Below are 25,165 nucleotides of genomic sequence, written 5' to 3' on the forward strand. Positions count from 1 at the left end.
CGGTTTATATGGGGGCTATATATAATTATGTACCGATGTGGACCAATTTTCGCATGGTTGTTAGAGACCTTATACTAACACCATGAACCAAATTTCAGCCGGATCGAATGAAATTTGGTTCTCTTAGAGGCTCCGCAAGCCAAATCGGGGGATCGGTTTATATGGGGGCTATATGCAATTATGGACCGATATGAACCAATTTTTGCATGGTTGTTAGAGACAATATGCTAACACCATGTACCAAATTTCAGCCGGATCGGATGAAATTGGGTTCTCTTAGAGGCTCCGCAATCCAAATCGGGGGATCGGTTTATATGGGGGCTATATGTAATATAGTAATATATCGGGCGAAAGATATATATGGGAGCTATATCTTAATCTGAACCGATTTCAATAAAATTTGGCACACTTGACTATAGTACTAATTGTTCTTCTTGTGCAAAATTTTAAGCAAATTAGGGTAAAACTCTGGCTTCTGGGGTCATATATGGGAGCTATATCTAAATCTGAACCGATTTCTTCCAAAATCAATAGGGTTCTATTCTGAGCCAAAGCACATACTTGTGCCAAATTTGATGTCGATTGGACTAAAAGTGCGACCTAGACTTTGATTACAAAAATGTGTTCTCGGCCAGACGGACAGACGGACATTGCTATATCGACTCAAGAGCCCACCCTGAGCATTTTTGCCAAAGACGCCATGTGTCTATCTCGTCTCCTTCTGGGTGTTGCAAACATATGCACTAACTTATAATACCCTGTTCCACAGTGTGGCGCAGGGTATAAAAAGTAATTGGTCCAATTAAGAAATTAATTCATACCACTAAAAATTTTGTGATTGTCTTTTGTATTAATTAAAAAATTTGTTGAACCAATTAGATTTTTCATTGAATATTTTTGAAAATTAAAGTCAAAATTTTAATTGAAAATATTTTTTTGGTGAAATTTTTTTCTGTGTACCTATTACACAACACATACTGACGTAAGTCTTATCATGCCCATTTTAGTTATTTGCGCTTAAGAATTAAATAGGAAATCTGCATGACCTTGCAAAAAAAAATTAAAATTATAAAATCTAATCGCATAGTATATATGAGGAAACGTGGAACGTGGACCTTACAATTCCTAACAGAACTTCATAGCATATTGGTCCTACTACTATCCGTTTCAACTTCAACGACGAAACAAATCTAATCTATCACTATGAAATCTTTACAATTCTTTATAATTTGTCCAGTCGTATTTCTGGCATTGCTATCGATGTCACAGGCCACTGATTTAGAAGATTATATTAATGTAAGTATGCATGCATTTGCAATTGAAAAATAATTCTTTACAAATTTCGTTTTTTGTTTCTATTTATAGAATCATGGATTTTTTCCGCCCCACAGACCAGACCACCCATGGAAACCCAACAAATACCCAAACCAATATAAATAAATACCATTCTGCATTTCCAGAGAAACGAAACATATGAGGATTTATGGACGATACAGTCAATGATGTAATTGATCTAGAAACTGAAAAAAAAAAAATAAATAAATAAAAATGTTCGCATTAAATATTAAATCTTAAATTTATATTTTCCATCAAAATACGTTACAACAGGTTACAAACGGATATTTGTTTTATATACACTCAAAAAAAAAAAACAGTGAACGCCTAAAGCCAGTTTAACTCGATTTTAGTTCATGGAATAATTATGTTTCCTTGACTATAAAAATTTTCTGCGTACGTTAGATAAATTAAATTAAGAAGAAGGAGAAAAAATTATACACAAATGAAGCATTAAGATTTATTAAATTCTCTAATATGTTCTATATTTGAACTAACCAAATTAACCAAATAGATTTTTTATAACACGTGTTTTTCATATTTTTAATATATTGGCAATTTTAAATTGGTTTATTTCAAATGGTTTAAAAATATATTAAAAATTAATAAAATTGTACAAATTATTATTTTTTTTTTCGAAAAAAATGGCAATGGTCATTTCAGAAACGTTTCGGACAAGCGTTAGAAAGCATTAAAAGTAATAAAAAAATTATAAAATTTAATTATTTGGCAAAATATTAAAAAAAAATGTTTAACTTCTACCAACAATTATATGTAAAAAAATTCCAATGACACTTCAAAACATTTTTAGGTTTACTCCACGAAAAACGATAAAACACTTCAAAATTTCACAAAAAAGTGCTATCAAAATAAGTACGAAATACAAATATTTAATAAATTTTATTTGCCTATAGTAAAGCTACTCAACTTGAGTGTGAGAACTCCTATTTACATAATTTTATTTTTAATTTTTTTACTGTTATTAATTTTATAAAGCTTGCACTGCTCTACTCTTGTTACCACCTGGTAAAATTTTTGCAAACATTAACGGCTGTAGACAGGTTTGCCAACAGTAATAATTTATTTTAATTTTTTACCATCCAGCAAAAAAGCGTCCCCACGGAAGTGTTTCGAAATTGGCGTAAAAGCGATGAATTTAATATGAGCTTGTCATAGGATGGATGTCCACCATTTAAAGAGCCGTTGTACTGAATTTGCATCACTTCTTAAGGTGTGATCCGAATTCAGATGTGAATTAAAAAATTTTGTGATATTTTGCCAAATATTTTTTTTTTTTAATTGTTTATGATTTTTAATTCTTTCTAACGCTTGTTTGAAACGTTTTACCTCAAATATTTCCAAAAATTAGCTAATTTTCTAGAATGGATTCATCATTTTTTTTTTTTTTTAATTATAATAATTTGTACCATTTTATTATTTCTTACTCTTTTTTGACCTATTTGAAACAAAAATAGTTAAAATTACCTATATAGAAAATATTAAAATTTTAAACTGGAAAACTTACTTTTTGACGCAAATTACCCATTCAAAATATGAAAATCCCTATATAGAAAATATTAAAAATTTAAACTTGAAAAACTTACTTTTTGACGCAAAAATCGGTTATTTTCGGCCAAAGTGCATACTTTTAAGACTCAATTCTTTTTTAAATTTGGGTTTTGTGCACTTGCTTCTAGGAAGCCAATTTTAATTTTTCACTTTCTGAGCTTTTTATACCCTCCACCATAGGATGGGGGTCTATTAACCTTGTCATTCCGTTTGTAGCACATCGCAATATTGCTCAAAGACCCCATAAAGTATATATATTCTGGGTCGTGGTGGAATTCTGAGTCGATCTAAGCATGTCCGTCCGTCCGTCCGTCTGTTGAAATCACGCTAACTTCCGAATGAAACAAGCTATCGACTTGAAACTTGGCACAAGTAGTTGTTATTGATGTAGGTCGGATGATATTGCAAATGGGCAATATCGGTCCACTTTTACGTATATCCCCCATATAAAGGGACCCTCAGATTTGGCTTGTGGAGCCTCTAACAGAAGCATATTTCATCCGATCCGGCTGAAATTTGGTACATGGTGCTGGTATATGGTATCTAACAACCATGCAAAAATTGGTCCACATCAGTCCATAATTATATATAGCTCCCATATAAACCGATCCCCAGATTTGGCTTGCTGAGCCTCAAGGAGAATCAAATTTCATCCGATCCGACTGAAATTTTGTACATGGTGTTGGTATATGGTATCTAACAACCATGCAAAAATTTGTCCACATCAGTCCATAATTATATATAGCCCCCATATAAGAGCCTCAAAGAGAAGCAAATTTCATCCGATCCGCCTGAAATTTGCAACGTGGTGTTAGTATAAGGTCGCTAATAACCATGCCAAAATAGGTCCATATTGGTCTATAGTTATATATAGCCGATCTCTAATCACACAAAAATTGGTCCATATCGGTTCATAATCATGGTTGCCACTCGAGCCAAAAATAATCTACCAAAATTTTATTTCTATAGAAAATTTTTTCAACATTTTATTTCTATAGACAATTTTTTCAAAATTTTATTTCTATAGAAAATGTTGTCAAAATTTTATTCGGTTCATAATCATGGTTGACACTCGAGCTAAAAATAATCTACCAAAATTTTATCTCTATAGAAAATTTTGTTAAAATTTTATTTCTATAGAAAATTTTGTCAAAATTTTATTTCTATAATTTTTTTTTTAAATTTAATTTCTATACAATTTTTTTTTTGAAAATTTTATTTCTATAAATTTTTTTTGAAAATTTTATTTCTATCGAAAAATTTGTTAAAATTTTATTTCTATAGAATATTTTGTCAAAATTGCATATCTATACAAATTATATACGTATTTGATCGGTCTTTTTTGATTTAATATATACCACGTACAATTTAGAAGATGGTATTAGGAGGTTTTAAAATACCTTGCCATCGGCAAGCGTTACCGTAACATAAGTAATTTGATTACACTAGGTCACAAATAACAAAATTTTCTCTGTTATTAGTTTCTATCATACTTTTTCCCATTGATTTTGACCTACTAAACACGAAAAAGAGTTTTAAAAAATTTTCTGTCAATTGGTTTTCGAGATACAAATTTTTGAACTTTTTTTTTAATTCTTGGAGGTACACTTACAATTTTGAGCATATCTTTCGTCTTCTTTGACCTATTTGATGCTACTACTACCCAAATTAAAGAAAATTGAGCCGTCTACAACTCATTTTCAGAAAATTTTAATATCGGGTAAGTAGTTTGGATTTTGGCGGCTTAAAAAGGTTAAAAAACGGCGTTTTTTAATAAAAATGTGGCAGAAAAAACCATATAAAAATTCATATAAAATTTAAAACGCGATGGTAAAAGCAATTTTTTTGGTTTTTTTACGTATAGCTGAAATTTTTACAAAGAAAATAAGCCCTTACTTGACAAAATGTAACAACAAATAGCGGGCTTATAATTTTTTGGTAAAAGACCGAAAAATGTCCACCAAATTCGGCTAAAATCTGGCTTCTGGGGCCATATAAGTCCATATCGGGCGAAAGATATATATGGCAGCTATATCTAAATCTGAACCGATTTCAATCAAATTTTGCACACTTGACTATACGACTAAGTGTTATGTTTGTACAAAATTTCAAGCAAATCGATATAAAACTCTGGCTGCTGGGTCCATATTAGTGCATATCGGGCGAAAGATATATATGGGAGCTATATCTAAATCTGAACCGATTTCTTCCAAAATCAATAGGTTTCTATTCTGGCCCAAATTAGGAACATGTGCCAAATTTGAAGGCGATTGGACTTAAATTGCGACCCAGACGGACGGACGGACGGACGGACAGACGGACAGACGGACATGGTTATATCGACTCAGGGACCCAACCTGAGCATTATTGCCAAAGACACCATGTGTCTATCTCGTCTCCTTCTGGGTGTTACAAACATATGCACTAACTTATAATACCCTGTTCCACAGTGTGGCGCAGGGTATAAAAAGTTCAAAAATTTGTATCTCGAAAACCAATCGACAGAAAAATTTTTAAAACTCATTTTTAGGAGGTCAAAATCAATGAGAAAAATTATGCTAGAACCAATTCACAAAACGACTGTTTGCTAGTTTTATGGATGGCAGTGTTTAGAAGAAGTTTCTACGCAATCCATGGTGGAGGGTACATAAGCTTCGGCCTGGCCGAACTTACGGCCGTATATACTTGTTTGTCTTCTTATGCTATCAAAGTCTTTAAAAAACGAGTTAACGACTACTATATTTTCCAAATTAAGACTGTACTTCCAGTAGAAATTATGCTATGTGTCAAGTAAAAAACGTCTTTAAAATAAAGTCTTGAAAAACATGTCCTATATTTGGACGAATTTTTGCATTGTACACACAAAAAATTTTTTTTCTGATTCAATCACGAAATTAATTGATCCAATTAAATATTTAATTGATACTATTGATTTGTGTGATTGATTTTTATTTCAATTAAAAAATTTGTTGAATCAATTAAATTTTTAATTGAATATTTTTTAAAACTCAATTAAGATTTTAATTGGAAAAATTTTCGTGAAATTTTTTTCTGTGTAGGCAAGATGCAAACAGACAACAAATTTAAAGACAATTTCATTAAATTTCAAGAATTTTTCTGAATTATTAAAATCAAATTGACCTTAGCCCGAACAGTTTTTCTTTCATGTTATGGTACCCATTTTAAGTCAAATCAAAATTATAAGGACAATACGACTTCATTGAGAAGTTTATCGACTTTTGGACAAGGAAAAAACTTTAAATTAGAGAAATGCGTCTTCTATGCTAAGCAAAATTTGCATTCGTATTTTAAAGACTTGAAATCTTTGACCTTACGACAATATTTTTGTCAGTGTATATTTTCGCCTTTATTATAAAATAAATACTCGAACATTTATCTAAAAAACGGCCATTTTCTTGTAGCTCCGTTAGGCTTTAACTGCCAGTTAATAGAAATTAAATTGCAAATATCTTCTCTCCGGTTAACTTTAACTGAAAAGTTTTCAGCAGTTAAATTTCTGACTGGCATGTGGAATATATACGCAAGATGACAGATATATCCATGGTACGGTTTAAAAATTCGTTAACTAACGGAGCACTAACGGAGTTTCATGAAAATGGGGGAAAGTCATATTTCTTTGATTAGCGAAATAACATTTTTTATTATTGTAGAAAACCTTTTACAACATTTGAGCACTGATCCAAAAATTGTTTACACAAGAAAACTGCTCGGAACCGTAAGACTACTTCAGAGATGTGTTTCATGACTCCAAGACGAGGGAGTTTTTGTGTCGTTTCTCGGATCCACTGGAAAAGGAAATGACGACTGACAAAGGAAAAGTCGAAACAGCGGACTTCGGCCGGTAAAATTTGTTCACATGTGTGGAATATAATCCTATTGGACTAAAAGATCGGGGATTCATAAACATTAACTACACTGATTATTTGTAGAAGAATATTATTACAAGCCGAATTGTTGACATATGAAGATTTAACGTTTATTTGAAAAAAAAAGAAAAGCGAAGAAAAGATTTTTTTGTGTTCCACTAGGTAAATCAAAATCGCAAATTCAAAGCATAACACAACCAATCCAAAAAGTTTTCTTTCTCAAGATAACATTTTAAGAAAATCAACAGTGAACATTTTTGATTTTCAGCTTTGAAACCCAAACCAACACGGATGAAAAAGACTGTTTTTCATATGTTTGGCTATAAACATTATATGTTTGGAACACCAATTTTTAAACACAATATTTTTGAGTGCAAGCATATAATGTTCATAAACTAGCATAACATGTTTGGGACATATATGTTAATATGTTAGAACATATTATGTTTGGTACATAAAATGTTTGTAAATATAATATGCTTGGATGCAAACATATATTAATTTAGAAATAGCCTATAAACATATATGTGTTTAGTAGCTTGGAGCGCTATTTAACAGGGAGCGATATTAAATTAAGTTGGTGGTTGTTGCTTGTTATTACAAAATTAACATTTTATTTTTCCTTGGGCAATTGATCAGATACTTCTTTGATCCTTACAAACTGTGTGGTCCGCTGTTCGAATCCCCGTCCGGCAAAAGGTAAAATTAAAATAAAAAAAATCATAAAATTGAATAATTTCTTCTACAATGTTTGTATTACAGAAAAAGATGCTAAGAACTAAAAAATCTCGTGGAAGTGAGAAAGATGTGGGGGAATATACAATTAGGCAGAAAAAAAATTTTGAGCATTCAGGTCGAAAACCTATGTTGTTAGCACCTATATTACCTGTTTATTTTCGTAATTCATTATGATTGTAAATATATAAATAAATAAATAAAATTTTGAGCACAATATTGTTTGGGAGAATTTTTTTAAGCATATAATATTTTTGGGTGCAAAATGCTTCCAAACATATTATATGTTCACATAATAACATATTGTTTTTTGGAAGACAACATTATTGAATTTGGATGCAAAAATTCAAAATGTTTGGAACTTAGACTACCCAAACATATATTGTTTAGACCAATATGCTTTCAAACATATTATATATTGGAAGAGATCAAACATATAAATGTTTGGGCAATACCCAAAAATATATATGCTTGAAGCAAAATATGTTTGGGAGTATATGTTACAGACGCGATTTTTTGTGAGCGTGTAGTACCGGCCTTTATGAGACAACAATAAGAAAATATTTATTTAATAATTTTAATTTCATTGGAGAATGTACACATTTTTACGACAAACCTTTTTTTTGGGAGAACAGCAATCCACATGCATTTTGCATTGTGTATGTAAAACAACAAGATAATTTAAATATTTTCGTCGATTCGGAATGGAGAACATGAACTACTGTTTTTTTTAATTGAAAAAGAGCATTTAAAATATTGAAATAATTTAAAACATATTTAGAATTTGCTTTTCTTGCCTTGTTGCATTTTGTATATCCTTCACCACTACTGTGGTACAGGGTATAATAAGTTTGTGCATTTGTATGTAACGCCAAGAAAAAAGTCTGAGACCCATCGTTTAGTATACCGATCGTCTTAGAATTAAATTCTGAGTCGATTTAGCGATGTCCGTCTGTCTGTCCGTCTGTCTGTCTGTTCATGTATTTTTGTGTGCAACGTACAGGTCGCCGTTTAAGTCGGATCGTCCTTCAATTTGGCATTGGGTGGTTTTTTGGGAAAGAGACAATCGCTATTGATTTTGGAAAAAATCGGTTCAGATTTAGATATAGCTGCCATATATATTTATCCCCGATCTTGTCATAGTTGACGTGTTTATCAACCGATTTTCTTTAAATTCCGTACATCCGAATATTTTCTGAAAATTTTATTTTACGAAAAACTTGCAAAATATCAGCCAAATTGGTTTAGATTTAGATATAGCTCCCATATATATCTTTCGCCCGATTTACACTCATATGACCACGGAGGCCAAAGTTATACTCCCAATTACGTGACATATGGCAGTGATTGCAGAATTAACTTTGCATGTCAAATAAACAAGAAAGGAAAGTCTAAAGTCGGGAGGGGCCGACTATATTATACCATGCACCACTTTGTAGATCTAAATTTTCGATACCATACCGCATCCGTCAATTGTGTTGGGTGCTATATATAAAAGGTTTGTCCCAAATACATACATTTTAATATCTCTCGATCTGGACAGAATTTGATAGACTTCTACAAATTCTATAGACTCAAAATTTAAGTCGCTAATGCACTAGGGTGAAACGCAATGTTAGTAAAAAAAATATGGGAAAGATTTAAATCTGAAGCAATTTTAAGGAAACTTCACAAAAGTTTATTTATGATTTATCGCTCGATATTTATATATGTATTTGAAGTTAAGGAAAATTAAAGTCAGTTTTACAACTTTTCGACTAAGCAGAGGCGATTTTACAAGGAAAATGTTGGCATTTTCAACATTTTTGTCGAAATCAGAAAAACATATATATGGGAGCTATATCTAAATCTGAACCGATTCCAACCAAATTTGGCACGTACAGCTACAATGCTAATTATACTCCCTGTGCAAAATTTCAACTAAATCGGAGTAAAAAATTGGCCTCTGTGGTCATATGAGCGTAAATCGGGCGAAAGCTATATATGGGAGCTATATCTAAATCTGAACCGATTTCAATCAAATTTGGCACACATGACTATACTACGAATTGTACTTCGTGTGCAAAATTTGAACCAAAACTCTGGCTTCTAGGACCATAATAGTCCATATCGGGCGAAAGATATATATGGGGATTAAATTTGACTATACTACATATGACTACACTACTAAGTGTACTCCTAGTGCAAAATTTAAACCAAATTGGGCCAAAACTCTGGCTTCTAGGAACATATTAGTCCATATCGGGCGAAAGATATATTGGGAGCTATATCTAAATCTGATCCGATTTCAATTAAATTTGACTATACTACATATGACTATACTACTAATTGTATTTCTAGTGCAAAATTTCAACAAAATTGGGCCAAAGCTCTGGCTTCTGGGGTCATATAAGTGCATATCGGGCGAAAGATATATGGGAGCTATATCTAACAGGTTGGCTGATAAGCCCCCGGTCTGACACATAGATGGCATCGCTAGTATTAAAACCGTATTATTTTTATATAGTACCAACCTTCAAATGATTCGTGTCAAAATTTGACGTCTGTAAGTCAATTAGTTTGTGAGATAGAGCGTCTTTTGTGAATCAACTTTTGTTATTGTGAAAAAAAGGAATTTCGCGTTTTGATAAAATACTGTTTTCTGAAGGGAAAAAATACGGTGGATGCAAAAATTTGGCTTGATAATGAGTTTCCGGACTCTGCCCCAGGGAAATCAACAATAATTGATTGGTATGCAAAACTCAAGCGTGGTGAAATGAGCACGGAGGACAGTGAACGCAGTGGACGCCCGAAAGTGGTGGTTACCGACGAAAGCATCAACAAAATCCACAAAATGATTTTGAATGACCGTAAAATGAAGTTGATCGAGATAGCATAGGCCTTAAAGATATCAAAGGAACGTGTTGGTCATATCGTTCATCAATATTTGGATATGCGGAAGCTCTGTGTAAAATGGGTGCCGCTCGAGCTCACATTTGACCAAAAACAACAACGTGAAGAAGGTGATCGCCGAAACCGAGGCCTATTTTGAAGCAAAACCGAAGGAGTACTACCAAAATGGTAGGAAAAATTGGAAGGTCGTTATAATCGTTGTATCGATCTTGAAGTGAACTATGTTGAATAATAAAAACGAATTTAAAAAAAAAATGTGTTTTTCTTTGTTAGACCGGGGACTTATCAGCCAACCTGTTACATAGTGCTGAAGGGTATAATATAGTCGGCCCAGCTCGACTTTAGAGTTTACTTACTTGTTTTTTTTTTCTTTTTTTTTTTAAATTTGGTCCTTTTGATTTATCTTAACTAAATACAAATTTAAAATAGTCTTCACGTACAAGCTAGTCTTTCAATCTTGTATCTGACGTTCTCAATATCTTTCCAACTGAATACATATTTTGAGCTTGTGGATACATATGTTCCACTTTGTCGTATTAATTTTTCTGGTACTCTTGGCAATTGTAGTCGCCACATTAGTTTATCTATCTTTTATCTATAAATAATAAAGTTGCTATTAAAATGATTACAATTTGCACATTCACGAAAGTTCCTTCAGATTTTGTTCACGAGCCACGTGATTCACGTGTGAATCACGCGTGTCAACCCAGTTTCGTGACACGCACACACCTCTAATATAAACATTAAGTTAATTAAGTCAATGATTGAAATATTAAAATTTTTAATTAAAAAATTAATTGATAAATTATCTTTTTAATCAAACTCGGAAAACTAAGTCACTTACAAAATTAGATGCAATTTTTTCTCTTTTTAATTAAAATTTTATTTCAAACAATCAATTTATTAATCAAACTAAAAACACTAAGTCTGTCAAGAAAGTAATTGAAAAAAGTTTCGCTTTTAAAGAAAAAACGAGTAAGGAAAGTCTAAAGTCGGGCGGGGCCGACTATATTATACCCTGCACCACTTTGTAGATCTAAATTTTCGATACCATATCACATCCGTCAAATGTGTTGGGTGCTATATATAAAGGCCTGTCCCAAATACATACATTTAAATAGCACTCGGTTTGGACAGAATTTGATAGACTTACAAAATCTATAGACTCAAAATTTAAGTTGGCTAACACACTAGGGTAGAACACAATTTTAGTAAAAAAATATGGGAAACATTTAAATCTGAAGCAGTTTTAAGGAAACTTCGCAAAAGTTTATTTATAATTTATAGCTCGATATATATGTATTAGAAGTTTGGGAAAATTATAATCATTTTTACAACTTTTCGATTAAGCAGTGGCGATTTTACAAGGAAAATGTTGGTATCTTGACCATTTTTGTCGAAATCAGAAAAACATATATATGGGAGCTATATCTAAATCTGAACCGGTTTCAATCAAATTTGGCACACATAACTATATTACTAATTGTACTCCTAGTGCAAAATTTCAAACAAATTGGGCCAAAACTCTGGCTTCTGGGGCCATATAAGTCCATATCGGGAGAAAAATATATATGGAAGCTATATCTAAATCTGAACCGATTTCAATCAAATTTGGCACACATAACTATACTACCAATTGTAATCCTTGTGCAAAATTTCAAGCTAATCGGGATAAAACTCTGGCTTCTGCGTCCATATAAGCGCATACCGGGCGAAAGATATATATGGGAGCTATATCTAAATCTGAATCGATTTCAACAACATTTGTCACGCATAGCTACAATGCTAAATATACTCCCTGTGCAAAATTTCAACCAAATTGGGTCAAAGCTCTGGCTTCTAGGACCATATTAGTGCATATCGGGCGAAATATATATATGGGAGCTATATCTAAATCTGAACCGATTTCAATCAAATTTTGCACACTTGACTATACGACTAAGTGTTATGTTTTACAAAATTTCAAGCAAATCGGTATAAAACTCTGGCTGCTGGGTCCATATTAGTGCATATCGGGCGAAAGATATATATATGGGAGCTATATCTAAATCTGAACCGATTTCTTCCAAAATCAATAGGGTTCTATTCTGACCCAAATTAGGAACACGTGCCAAATTTGACGGCGATTGGACTTAAATTGCGACCTAGACTTTGATCACAAAAATGTGTTCACAGACAGACGGACGGACGGACAGACGGACATGGTTATATCGACTCCGGGACCCACCCTGAGCATTATTGCCAAATATACCATGTGTCTATCTCGTCTCCTTCTGGGTGTTACACACATATGCACTAACTTATAATATCCTGTTCCACAGTGTGGCGCAAGGTATAAATATGGGAAACATTTAAATCTGAAGCAATTTTAAGGAAACTTGGCAAAAGTTTATTTATGATTTATCGCTCGATATATATGTATTATAAGTTTAGGAAAATTAGAGTAATTTTTACAACTTTTCGACTAAGCAGTGGCGATTTAACAAGGAAAATGTTGCTATTTTGACTTTTTTTTGTCGAAATCAGAAAAACATATATATGGGAGCTATATCTAAATCTGAACCGATTTCAATCCAATTTGGCACGCATACCTACAATGCTAATCCTACTCCCTGTGTAAAATTTCAATTAATTCGGAGTAAAAGATTGGCCACTGTGGTCATATGAGTGTAAATCGGGCGAACGATATATATGGGAGCTATATCTAAATCTGAACCGAGTTCAGTAAAATTTGGCACACTTGACTACACTACTAATTTTACTCCTAGTGAAAAATTTCAACCACATTGGGGTAAAACTCTGGCTTCTGGGACCGCATTAGTCCATATCGGGCGAAAGGTATATATGGGAGCTATATATCTAAATCTGAAGCGATTTCTTCCAAAATCAATAGGGTTCTATTCTGAGCCAAAGCACATACTTGTGCCAAATTTGAAATCGATTGGACTAAAACTGCGACCTAGACTTTGATTACAAAAATGTGTTCACGGACAGACGGACATGGCTATATCGACTCAAAAGCCCACCCTGAGCATTTTTGCCAAAGACACCATGTGTCTATGTCGTCTCCTTCTGAGTGTTGCAAACATATGCACTAACTTATAATACCCTGTTCCACAGTGTGGCGCAGGGTATAATTAATTAAGTCTTGGAAACAACATCAATTAAATATTTTATTGAATCAAATAAAAAATTAATTGAAATTTGTTAATTAATCCAATAAATTTTTTAGTTAAGCACATTTAATTGTAGTTGTAGAATCTCGACCCCAAATCGGAGGGCCGGTTTATAAGGGGGCTATATCAAAAACTGTACCGATACTCAATATATTCGGCACACCCCTTTATGGTCCTACAATACCTCTAGATTTCCAAATTTCAGGCAAATTGGATAAAAACTATGGATTCTAGAAGCCCAAGAAATAAATCTGGAGATCGGTCTATATGGGGGCATTTTCAACACACGTCTTTATGGTCCTAGAATACCTCTAGAATTCAAATTTCAGGCAAATTGGATAAAACCTACGGATTCTAGAAGCCCAAGAAGTAAAATCGGGAGATCGGTCTATATGGGGGCTATATCAAAACATGGACCGATACTCACCATTTTCGGCACATCTCCCTAAAGTCCTGGAATACCTCTAGATTTCCGATTTGAGGCAAATTGGGTAAAAATTACGGATTCTAGAAGACCAAGAAATAAAATCGGGAGATCGGTCTATATGGTGGCTATATCAAAACATGTACCGGTACATCCCATTTTCGCCACACCTCTTTATGGTCCTAGAACACTTCTAGACTTCCAATTTCAGGCAAATCGGATAGAAAATACACTTTCTAGGCGCCCAAGGAGCAAAATCGGGAAATCGGTCCATATGGGGGCTATACCAAAACATGGACCGATAGGCACCATTTTCGGTACACTTTTTGATGGTCCTAAAATACCTCTAGATTTCCAATTTCAGGCAAATTGGGTTAAAACTACAGTTTTTATAAGTCCAGGACCCCAAATCAGAAGGTTGGTTTATATGGGGACTATATCAATGGACATGCTTATATAGTCTTAGAATTTCTCCCTGATCAAGAATATATATACTTTATATAGTCGGAAATCGATATATCGATGTGTTACAAACGGAATGACAAACTTATTATACCCCCGTCACCATTCTATGGTGGTGGGTATAAAAAATAATTGGATCAATTAATTTCTTGATTGAATCAGAAAAAAAATTTTTTGTACACCGAAAAAAAGTAAACTGTTTTATAGGAAGAATGAACTACCTCGCGCGAAAGTGGAACTATTTTGTACTCCATGTTTTGAGATTTCCACGAAGTGTTGTTAAAACCAGAAAAATTTAGTACCATGTTGTATTTTTAACTGTTGTTCTCGAAATTACTCCCTCTCATTGAAGAAAAAATTAACTAAAGTAAATAAGAAAATCATTAGCCCCATAGCCCAAACCACACAGTAGTTCATTCTTACTATTTTTAGGAATCGTACGAAAATGTTCATTTGTTTTAGTTAAAAATGAACTTATGTGTACGGTCATTGAACTTTATACTCGTGTTAAGTTCATAAAATGTTTGAGACATACTTAAAAAAACGAAAATTTCATTGGACTGTGGAAAGTTTCGCAAAAAATAATAAAATTGAACTACAACAAATAATTTTTTTGCAATAAAAATAAGTTAAATTCGGCGGAATTTTTTTTGTGTATGAGCCAAAGACACAATCACGAAATTAATTGAGCCAATTAATTTTTAAAGGAAATGTCTTCACTCACAGAAATTATAGTACCAATCAACGAAGTTAATTAATTAATTAATTGATCCAATTAACAAATTAATTGATACTTAATTTTTGTGATTGAGTTTTGTACTAATTAAACAGTTTGTTAATTTTTGTTGTTTTGAAAATTCAATTAAAAATTTTAATAGTAAATATTTTGATGAAATTTTTTTCTGTATATTTATTGCACAGCACATACGTGACCTAAGTGTGTTCATTACCATTTCTGTTGTTTGCGCTTAGGAATTAAATAGAGAATCTGTATGACCTTGCAACAAAAAAACTAAAATTATAATATTAATAATTCATAATTGCCAATGTATATATGAGGAAACGAAATTGTAAACCTCAAAATTCCTTACAGGTCTTTGTAGCATATTGGTGCTACTACTATCCGTTCCAATTACATCGACGAAACATATCGAATCTATTACTATGAGATCTTTACAATTCTTTGCAATTTGTCAAATTGTATTTCTGGCATTGCTATCCATGACAAAGGCCATTGAGACAGGCAATGGAGATGATCCTACTGCTGTGAGTATGCCGGCAGTTGCAATTGAAAAATAAAACTTTACAAATTTTGAATTTTCGTTTTCTCTTTATAGTGTGCTAAGGATTCAAAGTGTTGTCACGTGACTCAAGAACCATCACAAACAAAGGGAAGACCACCAAATACTATTCCGCGTATCCAGAGAAATGAAACATGTAAACCTTTGTAGACGAAACTATAAATGACGAAAATGACTTAGAAACTGTTAAAAATATTGCAAATTTTCAAATAAAATTTATTTTTTCCATCAAAATATGTTACAACAGATTAAACTGGATGTTTGTTTTTCATACAAAATGTTCCCTGAAAAAATATTTACGTGATAGTAAAGATATTGCAACCTCAATTTTAGGGTGCGAAACTTACAAAATATTAAGGGCAAATTTCTTTAAAATAATGAAATTTTATTTAAAATAAAGTTATAAACTTTGCTTCAAAAAAAATGTTTTTTCATTAAATTTAGGATACAAATTTTGTAAATTTCCGTCCCTCCCTTAAAGTCGCATGTCTTTGAACTAAGGCTAATTTTCCTTAAAGTTAAGAAACACATTTTTGATTTAAAGATATTGTCCTTAAATTAACTGAAATATTGAAACTTTAGATTTAATATAAAAATGCTTCAAATCTAGACTTATTTTGAGAATTTAGCGTCTTTGGTTTAAATTTTTTTTTGTGGAATTAAGAAAACATTTTTTACTTTGAAGTATCCGTTATAATTTGGACTGGTATTTATTTGTACGTGTGTACCTTTATTAATAAACCCCGAAAAGGTAATGAAAATTTGATAACAGAGATTTGTATCCTAATATTAATTTTATTGGTCCTACACCCAGAAAAGGGTGACTCCTTCTTTATGTTAAAACAAGTAAGGAAAGTCTAAAGTCGGGCGGGGCCGACTATATTATACCCTGCACCACTTTGTAGATCTAAATTTTCGATACCATATCACATCCGTCAAATGTGTTAAGGGCTATATATAAAGGTTTGTCCCAAATACATACATTTAAATATCACTCGATTTGGACAGAATTTGATAGACTTTTACGAAATCTATAGACTCAAAATTTAAGTTGGCTAATGTACTAGGGTGGAACACAATTTTAGTAAAAAAAAAACATGTAAGGTAAGTCTAAAGTCGGGCGGGGCCGACTATATTATACCCTGCACCACTTCGTAGATCTAAATTTTCGATACCATATCACTCGATCTGGACCGAATTTGATAGACTTCTACAAAATCTATAGACTCAAAATTTAAATCGGCTAATGCACTAGGTTGGAACACAATGTTAGTAAAAAAAATATGGGGAAACATTTAAATCTGAAGCAATTTTAAGGAAACTTCGCAAAAGTTTATTTATGATTTATCGCTCGATATATATGTATCAGAAGTTTAGGAAAATTAGAGTAATTTTTACAACTTTTCGACTAAGCAGTGGCGATTTTACAAGGAAAATGTTGGTATTTTGTCGAAATCAGAAAAACATATATATGGGAGCTATATCTAAATCTGAACCGATTTCAACCAAATTTGACCCGCATAGCTACAATGTTAATTCTACTCCCTATGCAAAATTTCAACTAAATTGGAGCAAAAATTTGGTCAATATAAACTTGACGTATTTCTTTCAATTTTGCATTTAAAAAACCTGAACACCCTCATTTTGAAGGTGTGTGTGTCTGTAGAATGTTGCTCCTATTTTGATTTTGGAATTCACTCTTCAGTTGTCAAAATGCCGTCCAAGCAAGAAGAGCAGCGTATCAAAATTTTGCTCGCGCATCGCGAAAATCCGAGCTACTCGCACGCAAAGCTGGCAAAATCGCTAAAAGTTGCCAAATCAACCGTTACAAATGTAATTGAAGTGTTTGGGGAACGTTTGTCGACAGCCAGGAAGTCTGGATGGGGGGGAAATCGAAAACCGGAAGCCGCTGAGACGACAAAGAGAGTTGCCGGTAGTTTCAAGCGAAACCCTAACCTCTCTCTCCGAGATGCCGCAAATAAGCTGGGTGTATCGTCTACAACCGTGCATCGAGCCAAAAAACGAGCCGGACTATCGACTTACAAGAAGGTAGTGACTCCAAATCGCGATGATAAACAAAATACGACGGCCAAAGCGCGATCCCGGAGGCTGTACACGACGATGCTGACGAAGTTTGACTGCGTGGTAATAGACGACGAAACCTACGTCAAAGCCGACTACAAGCAGCTTCCGGGACAGGAGTTTTATACGGCAAAAGGAAGGGGAAAGGTAGCAGATATTTTCAAGCACATAAAACTGTCAAAGTTCGCAAAGAAATATCTGGTTTGGCAAGCCATCTGTACCTGTGGCTTGAAAAGCAGCATTTTCATAGCTTCCGGGACTGTCAACCAAGAAATTTACGTGAAAGAGTGTTTGAATAAACGTCTGCTGCCTTTCCTGAAGAAACACGGTTGTTCCGTACTGTTTTGGCCGGATTTGGCATCTTGCCATTACGGTAAAAAGGCCATGGAGTGGTATGCCGCCAACAACGTGCAGGTGGTTCCCAAGGACAAGAATCCTCCCAATACGCCAGAGCTCCGCCCAATTGAGAAATACTGGGCTATTGTCAAGCGGAACCTAAAGAAGACCAAAAAACTGCTAAGGACGAACAGCAGTTCAAGGCAAACTGGCTTTCTGAGGCGAAGAAGGTGGACAAGGTGGCTGTACAAAATCTGATGGCAGGTGTCAAGCGTGAGGCCCGGCAATTCGGATTTGGAAAAGCGAAAGCCTAACTGAATATTTTTCCTGAATTTTATACTAATCGAACTTGAAAAAGAAATTTAATTTGACTTTTTAAATAAACGATTTCACCGATTTATACGCGTTTCCCTTGACCAAGTTTGGACCGTATCACCCTTTATGCACTAACTTATAATACCCTGTTCCACAGTGTGGCGCAGGGTATAATGAACTCATTGTGAAGAAAGTTGAACTTCGTATAGCGCCAACCACATTTTTATTTGTTTGAACGATGTGATTTTCGTAGATATTAGGTACAATGCATTCCATATATTAATTAGCATTTTCCTATATTTATGTACTACTACAGTATGAAAAAATTTAACTGAATTGAATTCATATATGGATGGATTGATTTTATTGAACTTTTTTTTCATTCATTTGGACAAACCTTACATATTTGTGGTAAACTTTCTATACACTGAAAAAACAGTGAACCCTTTTCCATTGCACAATGAACTAAACTGTAGTAATATTGACCATGATTTAGCCCTTAAGATTTTTTTCAACTTGTCTAGTTTACAATTTTATTAAATTTTAGTTCATCTATAACATTGTAGTTTAGTTCATTTTTACAACACCATAAGATTTATATACCCCTACCAAGTTAAAAAGTCAGTATTATTTTGGTTTACTTGCTTATTTTGTGGGAAACCCGATAAAAAAATTGGTTAACAGTCTCTTTAAAATGTCGACGACTAAACTATTTTTAAATCAATCATTCCACAGTACAGAGAAATTAAATAATTAAAGGAACAACAAACCGTTTTACTATTATGAAAATTTTCATACATTAAAATTAAACTTTCTTTAAGCAAAAGTACTTTATTATAAAAACTTATGATGAAAATTCTTAATACAATGTTTTTTGTGAATAAAAATGACGACCACGTGGAACAGAGAGTAGTTCATTTGAACCCGCTGTTTGGACATTTTGACTTATCCTTTTTTTATTCATCGTAGGTAGTTTTTTCACATATCTTGCTGGAAAAAATGGAAACAAAAATGAAAATTTTTAAAAATTAACACCATGTAATGAAATATAATTTTTAATTCTTCATTTTAGCTTGTAACTTACCATATTTGGGGCATTTTATCAAATGGTGTAAAGAATTCAACTTTTCTTTGGAAAACGTATCTCATAAAATTTGTACCTGAAACAATTAGAGAAATAATGAAGTAGTCAATAAACTCATAAAACTGTGTTGTTATCGATGTGAAGGATATAATAAAATAAATATTTTGGTTGAAAGAAAGCCAAAGTTTTAATATAAAACTTACCAATTCTCTATTAAATTGTACGCTGAGGGGAAATATAAAAAGTTGTCCAAATTTATTTGGGTTACTCTGAAATTAAATATTAAATAAAATTATTAAATAAGTTTTCAAAAAATCTAATGAAAAAAATAATATGCATTAAAAACCAAATATTCTTGATAACCCTAGACAGTCATCATTTGTCAAAATGACGACACGTAGTTTAATTTTCGATTTAAAATGCATTTTAGTCTATTGGGAAAAGGTGAATTTAAGTTATACTAATTCGACCGTTTTATGAATTTTTGTTTTATACTACTTAAAACCAAATTGAATAAGAAAATAAACTCAAGTTTGGTTCACTTTTTCGCTCACGATGAAAATTTTAGCGTCTTGAAATGAGCCGTTGTCAAAATGACAAAGGCTGTTAATGTACACAAAATAAGGATGACTGTCCAGGGCTAAAAGAAAGTTAAAGAATCCTTACCAATTCACTATTAAATTCCAGGCAAAGGAGTACTAACAATTTGTCCAAATGTTTAAGGGGTTATTCTGAAATTAAATATTAAATATTTCATTAAAAATATTACATTGGTTTCCAAAAAATTTGATTAAAGAAATACTAAAATAAGGCATTAAAAACCTGTAATTTTGATGATAAAAAGGTCACAAAAACGTAAATATTCTAGTTAAAATAAAGCCAATTTTTAAAAGAAAACTTACCAATTCTCTATTTTTTATTTGTTCGAATCCATCTGGAGTTGCTTTGAAATTAAATATTGTTTTTACAACAAAGAAAAGCATTAAACTGGTTTCCAAAAAAATTAATTAACAAATAATAATATACATAAAAAATATTTTTAAAAGAAAGTCATATTAAAAAAATACTTACCAATTTAAGAATAAACTATACGCTGAGATATAACAAAAATTTTCCAAATTCATCTGGAATTGAATATTAATTTTTTACATAGAATAATAAAAATTTCAATACACTTTCAATTTCAACATATCTTCCTCAATATTCGTTATAACTTTTTTCTAAACTACCGATAAAATATTAATAACTTTCATTTAAAAGGTTTAATAAACAAACACCAATATATGTCTCAAAATTCCAAAATATTCCATGCCTTTATATTCCCTTGTTGCATACTTACTTAAAAGATGCAACAGCCCACGCCAACGCCAACTATACAACTGAAGCATGCCAAACAAAACCAAGCAAAGCCAAAACATTCCTACAACAACAAAAACACATGTGCCTTTATTGAAAACAACACCTCACCCAGCCAAATAAACCATCCGCGAATAACAAACACACACACACACAAACCACTAAATGCACAAAAATAACAAACAACCCCACGCTCATGTATACACAACAAAACTCAAGTAACATCACATTAATCACATTCCACTATGCCGATAAAGATCTCTGTACTATGCATTAGTTCATCGCATCTGCTGACAATTTACTCTAAGAATAATATTCGTAAAGGCACACCAGTTTATGAACGATGAAACGTTTAACTTAAACTTTGCAAAATTTTCATGAAATGTTATCTACCATTTTTGACGAAAATGGCTATAAATTTAATTACATGTGAACTAAAAATATTTCATTGGGTAATTTTTTACCAACAATTATTAACTATAGGAATTGTCAGTAAGAAATTGCTATCCACTTTCAAGTTCATTTTTCGTAAAAAAATATTTTCTCATACAAAAAAATCTTATAGTAAATTGCACTTATTATTTACAAAATATTTTACATTTCACAAGTAGTTTTATAGCATGACAAACGAATTTTTAACTACCAGTTAAGAAATTTTTAAGGAAATTTCCATCGTATTTTGTAGGCCATGAACTAAACGATTGCTACTTAGAATTTGTAAAATTTCCTTCCGAGTAGTTAATTTTCGTTGAAGATGCGAAAAATGAACTAAAATTCTGGAAAATTCTTGTAATAAATTAATGTAAAAATTTTCTTAAATTTACGAGACCCTTTTTTTTTCTGTGTAGTTCAAAATTAGAACTGCTTAGGTTCCTTGTCATTGAGCTTAACATGGAATCGGGCAGCACTCAGTGATAAGAGAGAAGTTCACCAATGTGGTATCGCAATGGACTGGATAGTCTAAGTGAGCCTGAAATATCGAGCTGACACCTAACCTTACCTAATGGTGAACGTAAATTTGATTCGTGAGTGTAATCTTTTTGGTGCCTTTAATTTATCGTGAATGTGAATTGGTTCGTGGAAGTGAATTTTATCGTGAGAATGAATTTTTTCGTGAGCGTGATTTCGAAGAAATTGTACTTAAGCACATTCACGGGTTTGGTATTCACTCACCCTCACACACGACACATTTTTGTTTAATCCCATTCACTCTCATTCACAAGACTTACACCCATGTTCCGATATCCACTTCCATAATCCACAATTCCACTTCCACTATTCACTTCAAATCCATGAACATGAAAATTTGGTGTTCTTAATTCCACGTTCTTTTTTGAACTTTTCTGTAACAAGCTGGGTTGCACAAATCACCCAAAAATTCACTAAGGCGGAAATCAAAATAAGTGGAATCAATAGACTTATTATAATTTATTATTTTTTTAATTAAAAATGACGCAGTTCTAATAAAACTCATGTATAAAATATAAAACATTTCAAATTTTTTACGCGAGTACTTTTTTTTAACCGAAAATACACCCATCTTGGACATAATTCAACTTTCACCAAGACTTTCGCAAGTGAATTGATTTCACGAAAATTCCGGTGAAAGTGGATTGTAGGACACGAAAATCGTGGAATTGATTCACATTCACCTGGAAGTGGATTTGGGAACATGGGCATTATTATAATTTATTATTTTTTTAATTAAAAATGACGCAGTTCTAATAAAACTCATGTATAAAATATAAAACATTTCAAATTTTTACGCGAGTACTTTTTTAACCGGAAATACACCCATCTTGGACATAATTCAACTTTCACCAAGACTTTCGCAAGTGATTTCACGAAAATTCCGGTGAAAGTGGATTGTAGGACACAAAAATCGTGGAATTGATTCACATTCACCTAGAAGTGGATTTGGGAACATGGGCATAAGAAAATTAACAGTGAACATTTTCGACTTTCGCCTTTGAACCCCAAGTTAGTGTCGGTCTTTATGAGACAACAATTAGAAAATATTTATTTAATAATAATTTTAGTATCATTGGAAAATGTACACATTTTTACGACAAACTTTTTTGGGAGAACAGAAAGTTGAACAGCAATCCGCATGTATTTTGCACTGTGTAATTAAAAGAAAAACAACAGAATTTAAATATTAAGTCGACATTTTTAAAATGTATATGGATTTTCTTTCACATAACTCACTGTTGCCTTAATTTCTTTGCAAATTTTCTCATTGCCAACGGCCATAACTAATATTTGGAGAAGTACGAAACACCATAATAAAATCTTCATGTTGAATTATATTGACAAATGCCTCAGTCGTCACCAACTATACTTGTGATCTAAATGGGAAATTTTTATTTAAATTCGTAAGATTTAAACATCGTGGTAGACATACTAACTTTTAAAAATAATAACATCTAATGCAGCAACACGAATGCGGAATCTTTTATGTTATGTTGTAAATTTTTTTCTAAGCTTTAGTAAAGCTGAAAAAGTACAAAAAATAAATCTCTTAAATAACTGTAATATATTGTATCGTACCATAAGCTCGTTTTTGAGTAAAAGCAATAGATTGACGAATTTCTGCTAAACTACGAAACGAATCTATTAAAGAAAATTTAAAATGTATAAATAAACAATTGTGTTAAGATCAAGGAAAAATTTCGCTGGTTCAATTTTAAAGAATATTTTTGTACGTGTATAATATTCCTCTTGCCAACCTCTCGCTGAAGCATAGAAATCTGAAACGATGAAATTAATTGAAATGGTTCTTTTAGCATTGTGAAAAGGATAAAAAAACTCATTATATCCCAGCAAAAAAAAAAGCGTCGCTAAAAATGTTGTGAGTGGTGGAAAATTGGCGCAGAAGCCAATTGACATTAACCCTTTCACTACCGATGTCCACTTAGAAGAACATTCGAAAAAGACACCAAATTCTATTTTCTCACTTAGATTCGATTTATATTTTAAAGTAGAGGCTTTAATCTAAATAAGCTATAGATATTCCCCATATTGGTGAGCACTAAAATATATATTTATAAACTTCTTTAACAATAAACGAAAAATACAAAAATTTGAGACAATTTTTCTACTGTATGTCTCTAGTAAATGGACATTTATACAAAAACTACACGCAAAGAAAAAAAAAAAACCTTTGGAAAACGTGTACCGAAAACGTTTTTCTTTTGTTAGAGTTTTTTGAATTTCTTCGAAAAGTATACACTTTTATCACCAAAAAAATTCGTTTGTTACAAAATGTTTATTTTTTTAAGAAAAAAAGTTATTTTTGAACCAACAACAAAGTCCATTTCGTTGATATCAAACACTGTTTTTTTCTGACTTTAGGTTTTTAATAAGACACATTTTACAGTTCATAGTAAAAATTTAATATAGTAGAATGTAGTGTTCAAAATTTTTTCGGAATCTTCCGACCATATCTGGAATATATGTAAAACAAAAAAAAAAAAAAAACTTTTGTCGAAGCAGGGATCGCACCCACGACCCTTGGCATGCAAGTCGGACGTAGCAACCACTGCTCCACGGTGCCCAACTAACATAAATGTATTTTTCTGTTAAATAAACTTTGTTTAATCGGCTCGTGGGCGCCGCAAGCTATGCTATATAAATATAACTTATATGGGTAATTGTCTATTGATGACAATAACGGCTACATAGCTCAGTGGATAGTGTGTTGGCTTACAAATTGCATGGTCCGCGGTTTTTTTTGAGTTAGGCTTTATGAAATTGTTTTTACATCCTGGAAAAGAATAAACGTTTATTCTTTTCTACCAAATACACTTCCTTTCAACGAAAAGCAAATGAGAAACGAACTTTGTTTGTCTAAAATTTCGTTTGGGAGGAAAAAATTATTTTTTGCGTGTATATCTGATACATTTTCGGGTTCTTTTTTGTATTTTTTTCTCACACTTTGAAGGATATTATAGGCCAAATAACGCTTCTTTTCGTAAGGCCATTTGGTCACAAATCAAGAATCAAGTTTCCAGAACAAGTTCATATAGCTCTTGAAGTAATTGCAGTAGGATCTCAAAATGACAATTTTTGCTTTACATGCTGTTAGTACTAGTAAAAACAGAAGAAAAATTAAAGTTTTTAACATTAGGTTTATTTCGGTAGTGAAAGGGTTAATATGGGCTTGTCACAGGACGTTTGTCCACCGTTTCAACAACCATTGGACTGAATTT

General features: G+C 32.4%; 2 long non-coding RNA genes across 2 annotated transcripts; both read right to left on the reverse strand.

Annotated features, from left to right (window-relative positions):
* Positions 1-19,406: 19,406 nt before the first annotated feature.
* On the reverse strand, positions 19,407-20,353 carry LOC142219741 (uncharacterized). Its single transcript, XR_012717734.1, has 4 exons — positions 20,265-20,353; positions 19,802-19,867; positions 19,599-19,674; positions 19,407-19,504 (listed from the first exon to the last, which is right to left on the reverse strand). It is a non-coding gene; the product is annotated as an uncharacterized LOC142219741 (long non-coding RNA).
* A 2,594-nt stretch (positions 20,354-22,947) lies between these two features.
* Positions 22,948-23,379, reverse strand: LOC142219742 (uncharacterized). Its single transcript, XR_012717735.1, has 3 exons — positions 23,363-23,379; positions 23,163-23,302; positions 22,948-23,076 (listed from the first exon to the last, which is right to left on the reverse strand). It is a non-coding gene; the product is annotated as an uncharacterized LOC142219742 (long non-coding RNA).
* Between the last annotated feature and the right edge of the window lie 1,786 nt (positions 23,380-25,165).

This window comes from Haematobia irritans, chromosome 1 (genome assembly GCF_050003625.1).
Source record: "Haematobia irritans isolate KBUSLIRL chromosome 1, ASM5000362v1, whole genome shotgun sequence".
NCBI lineage: Eukaryota > Metazoa > Arthropoda > Insecta > Diptera > Muscidae > Haematobia > Haematobia irritans.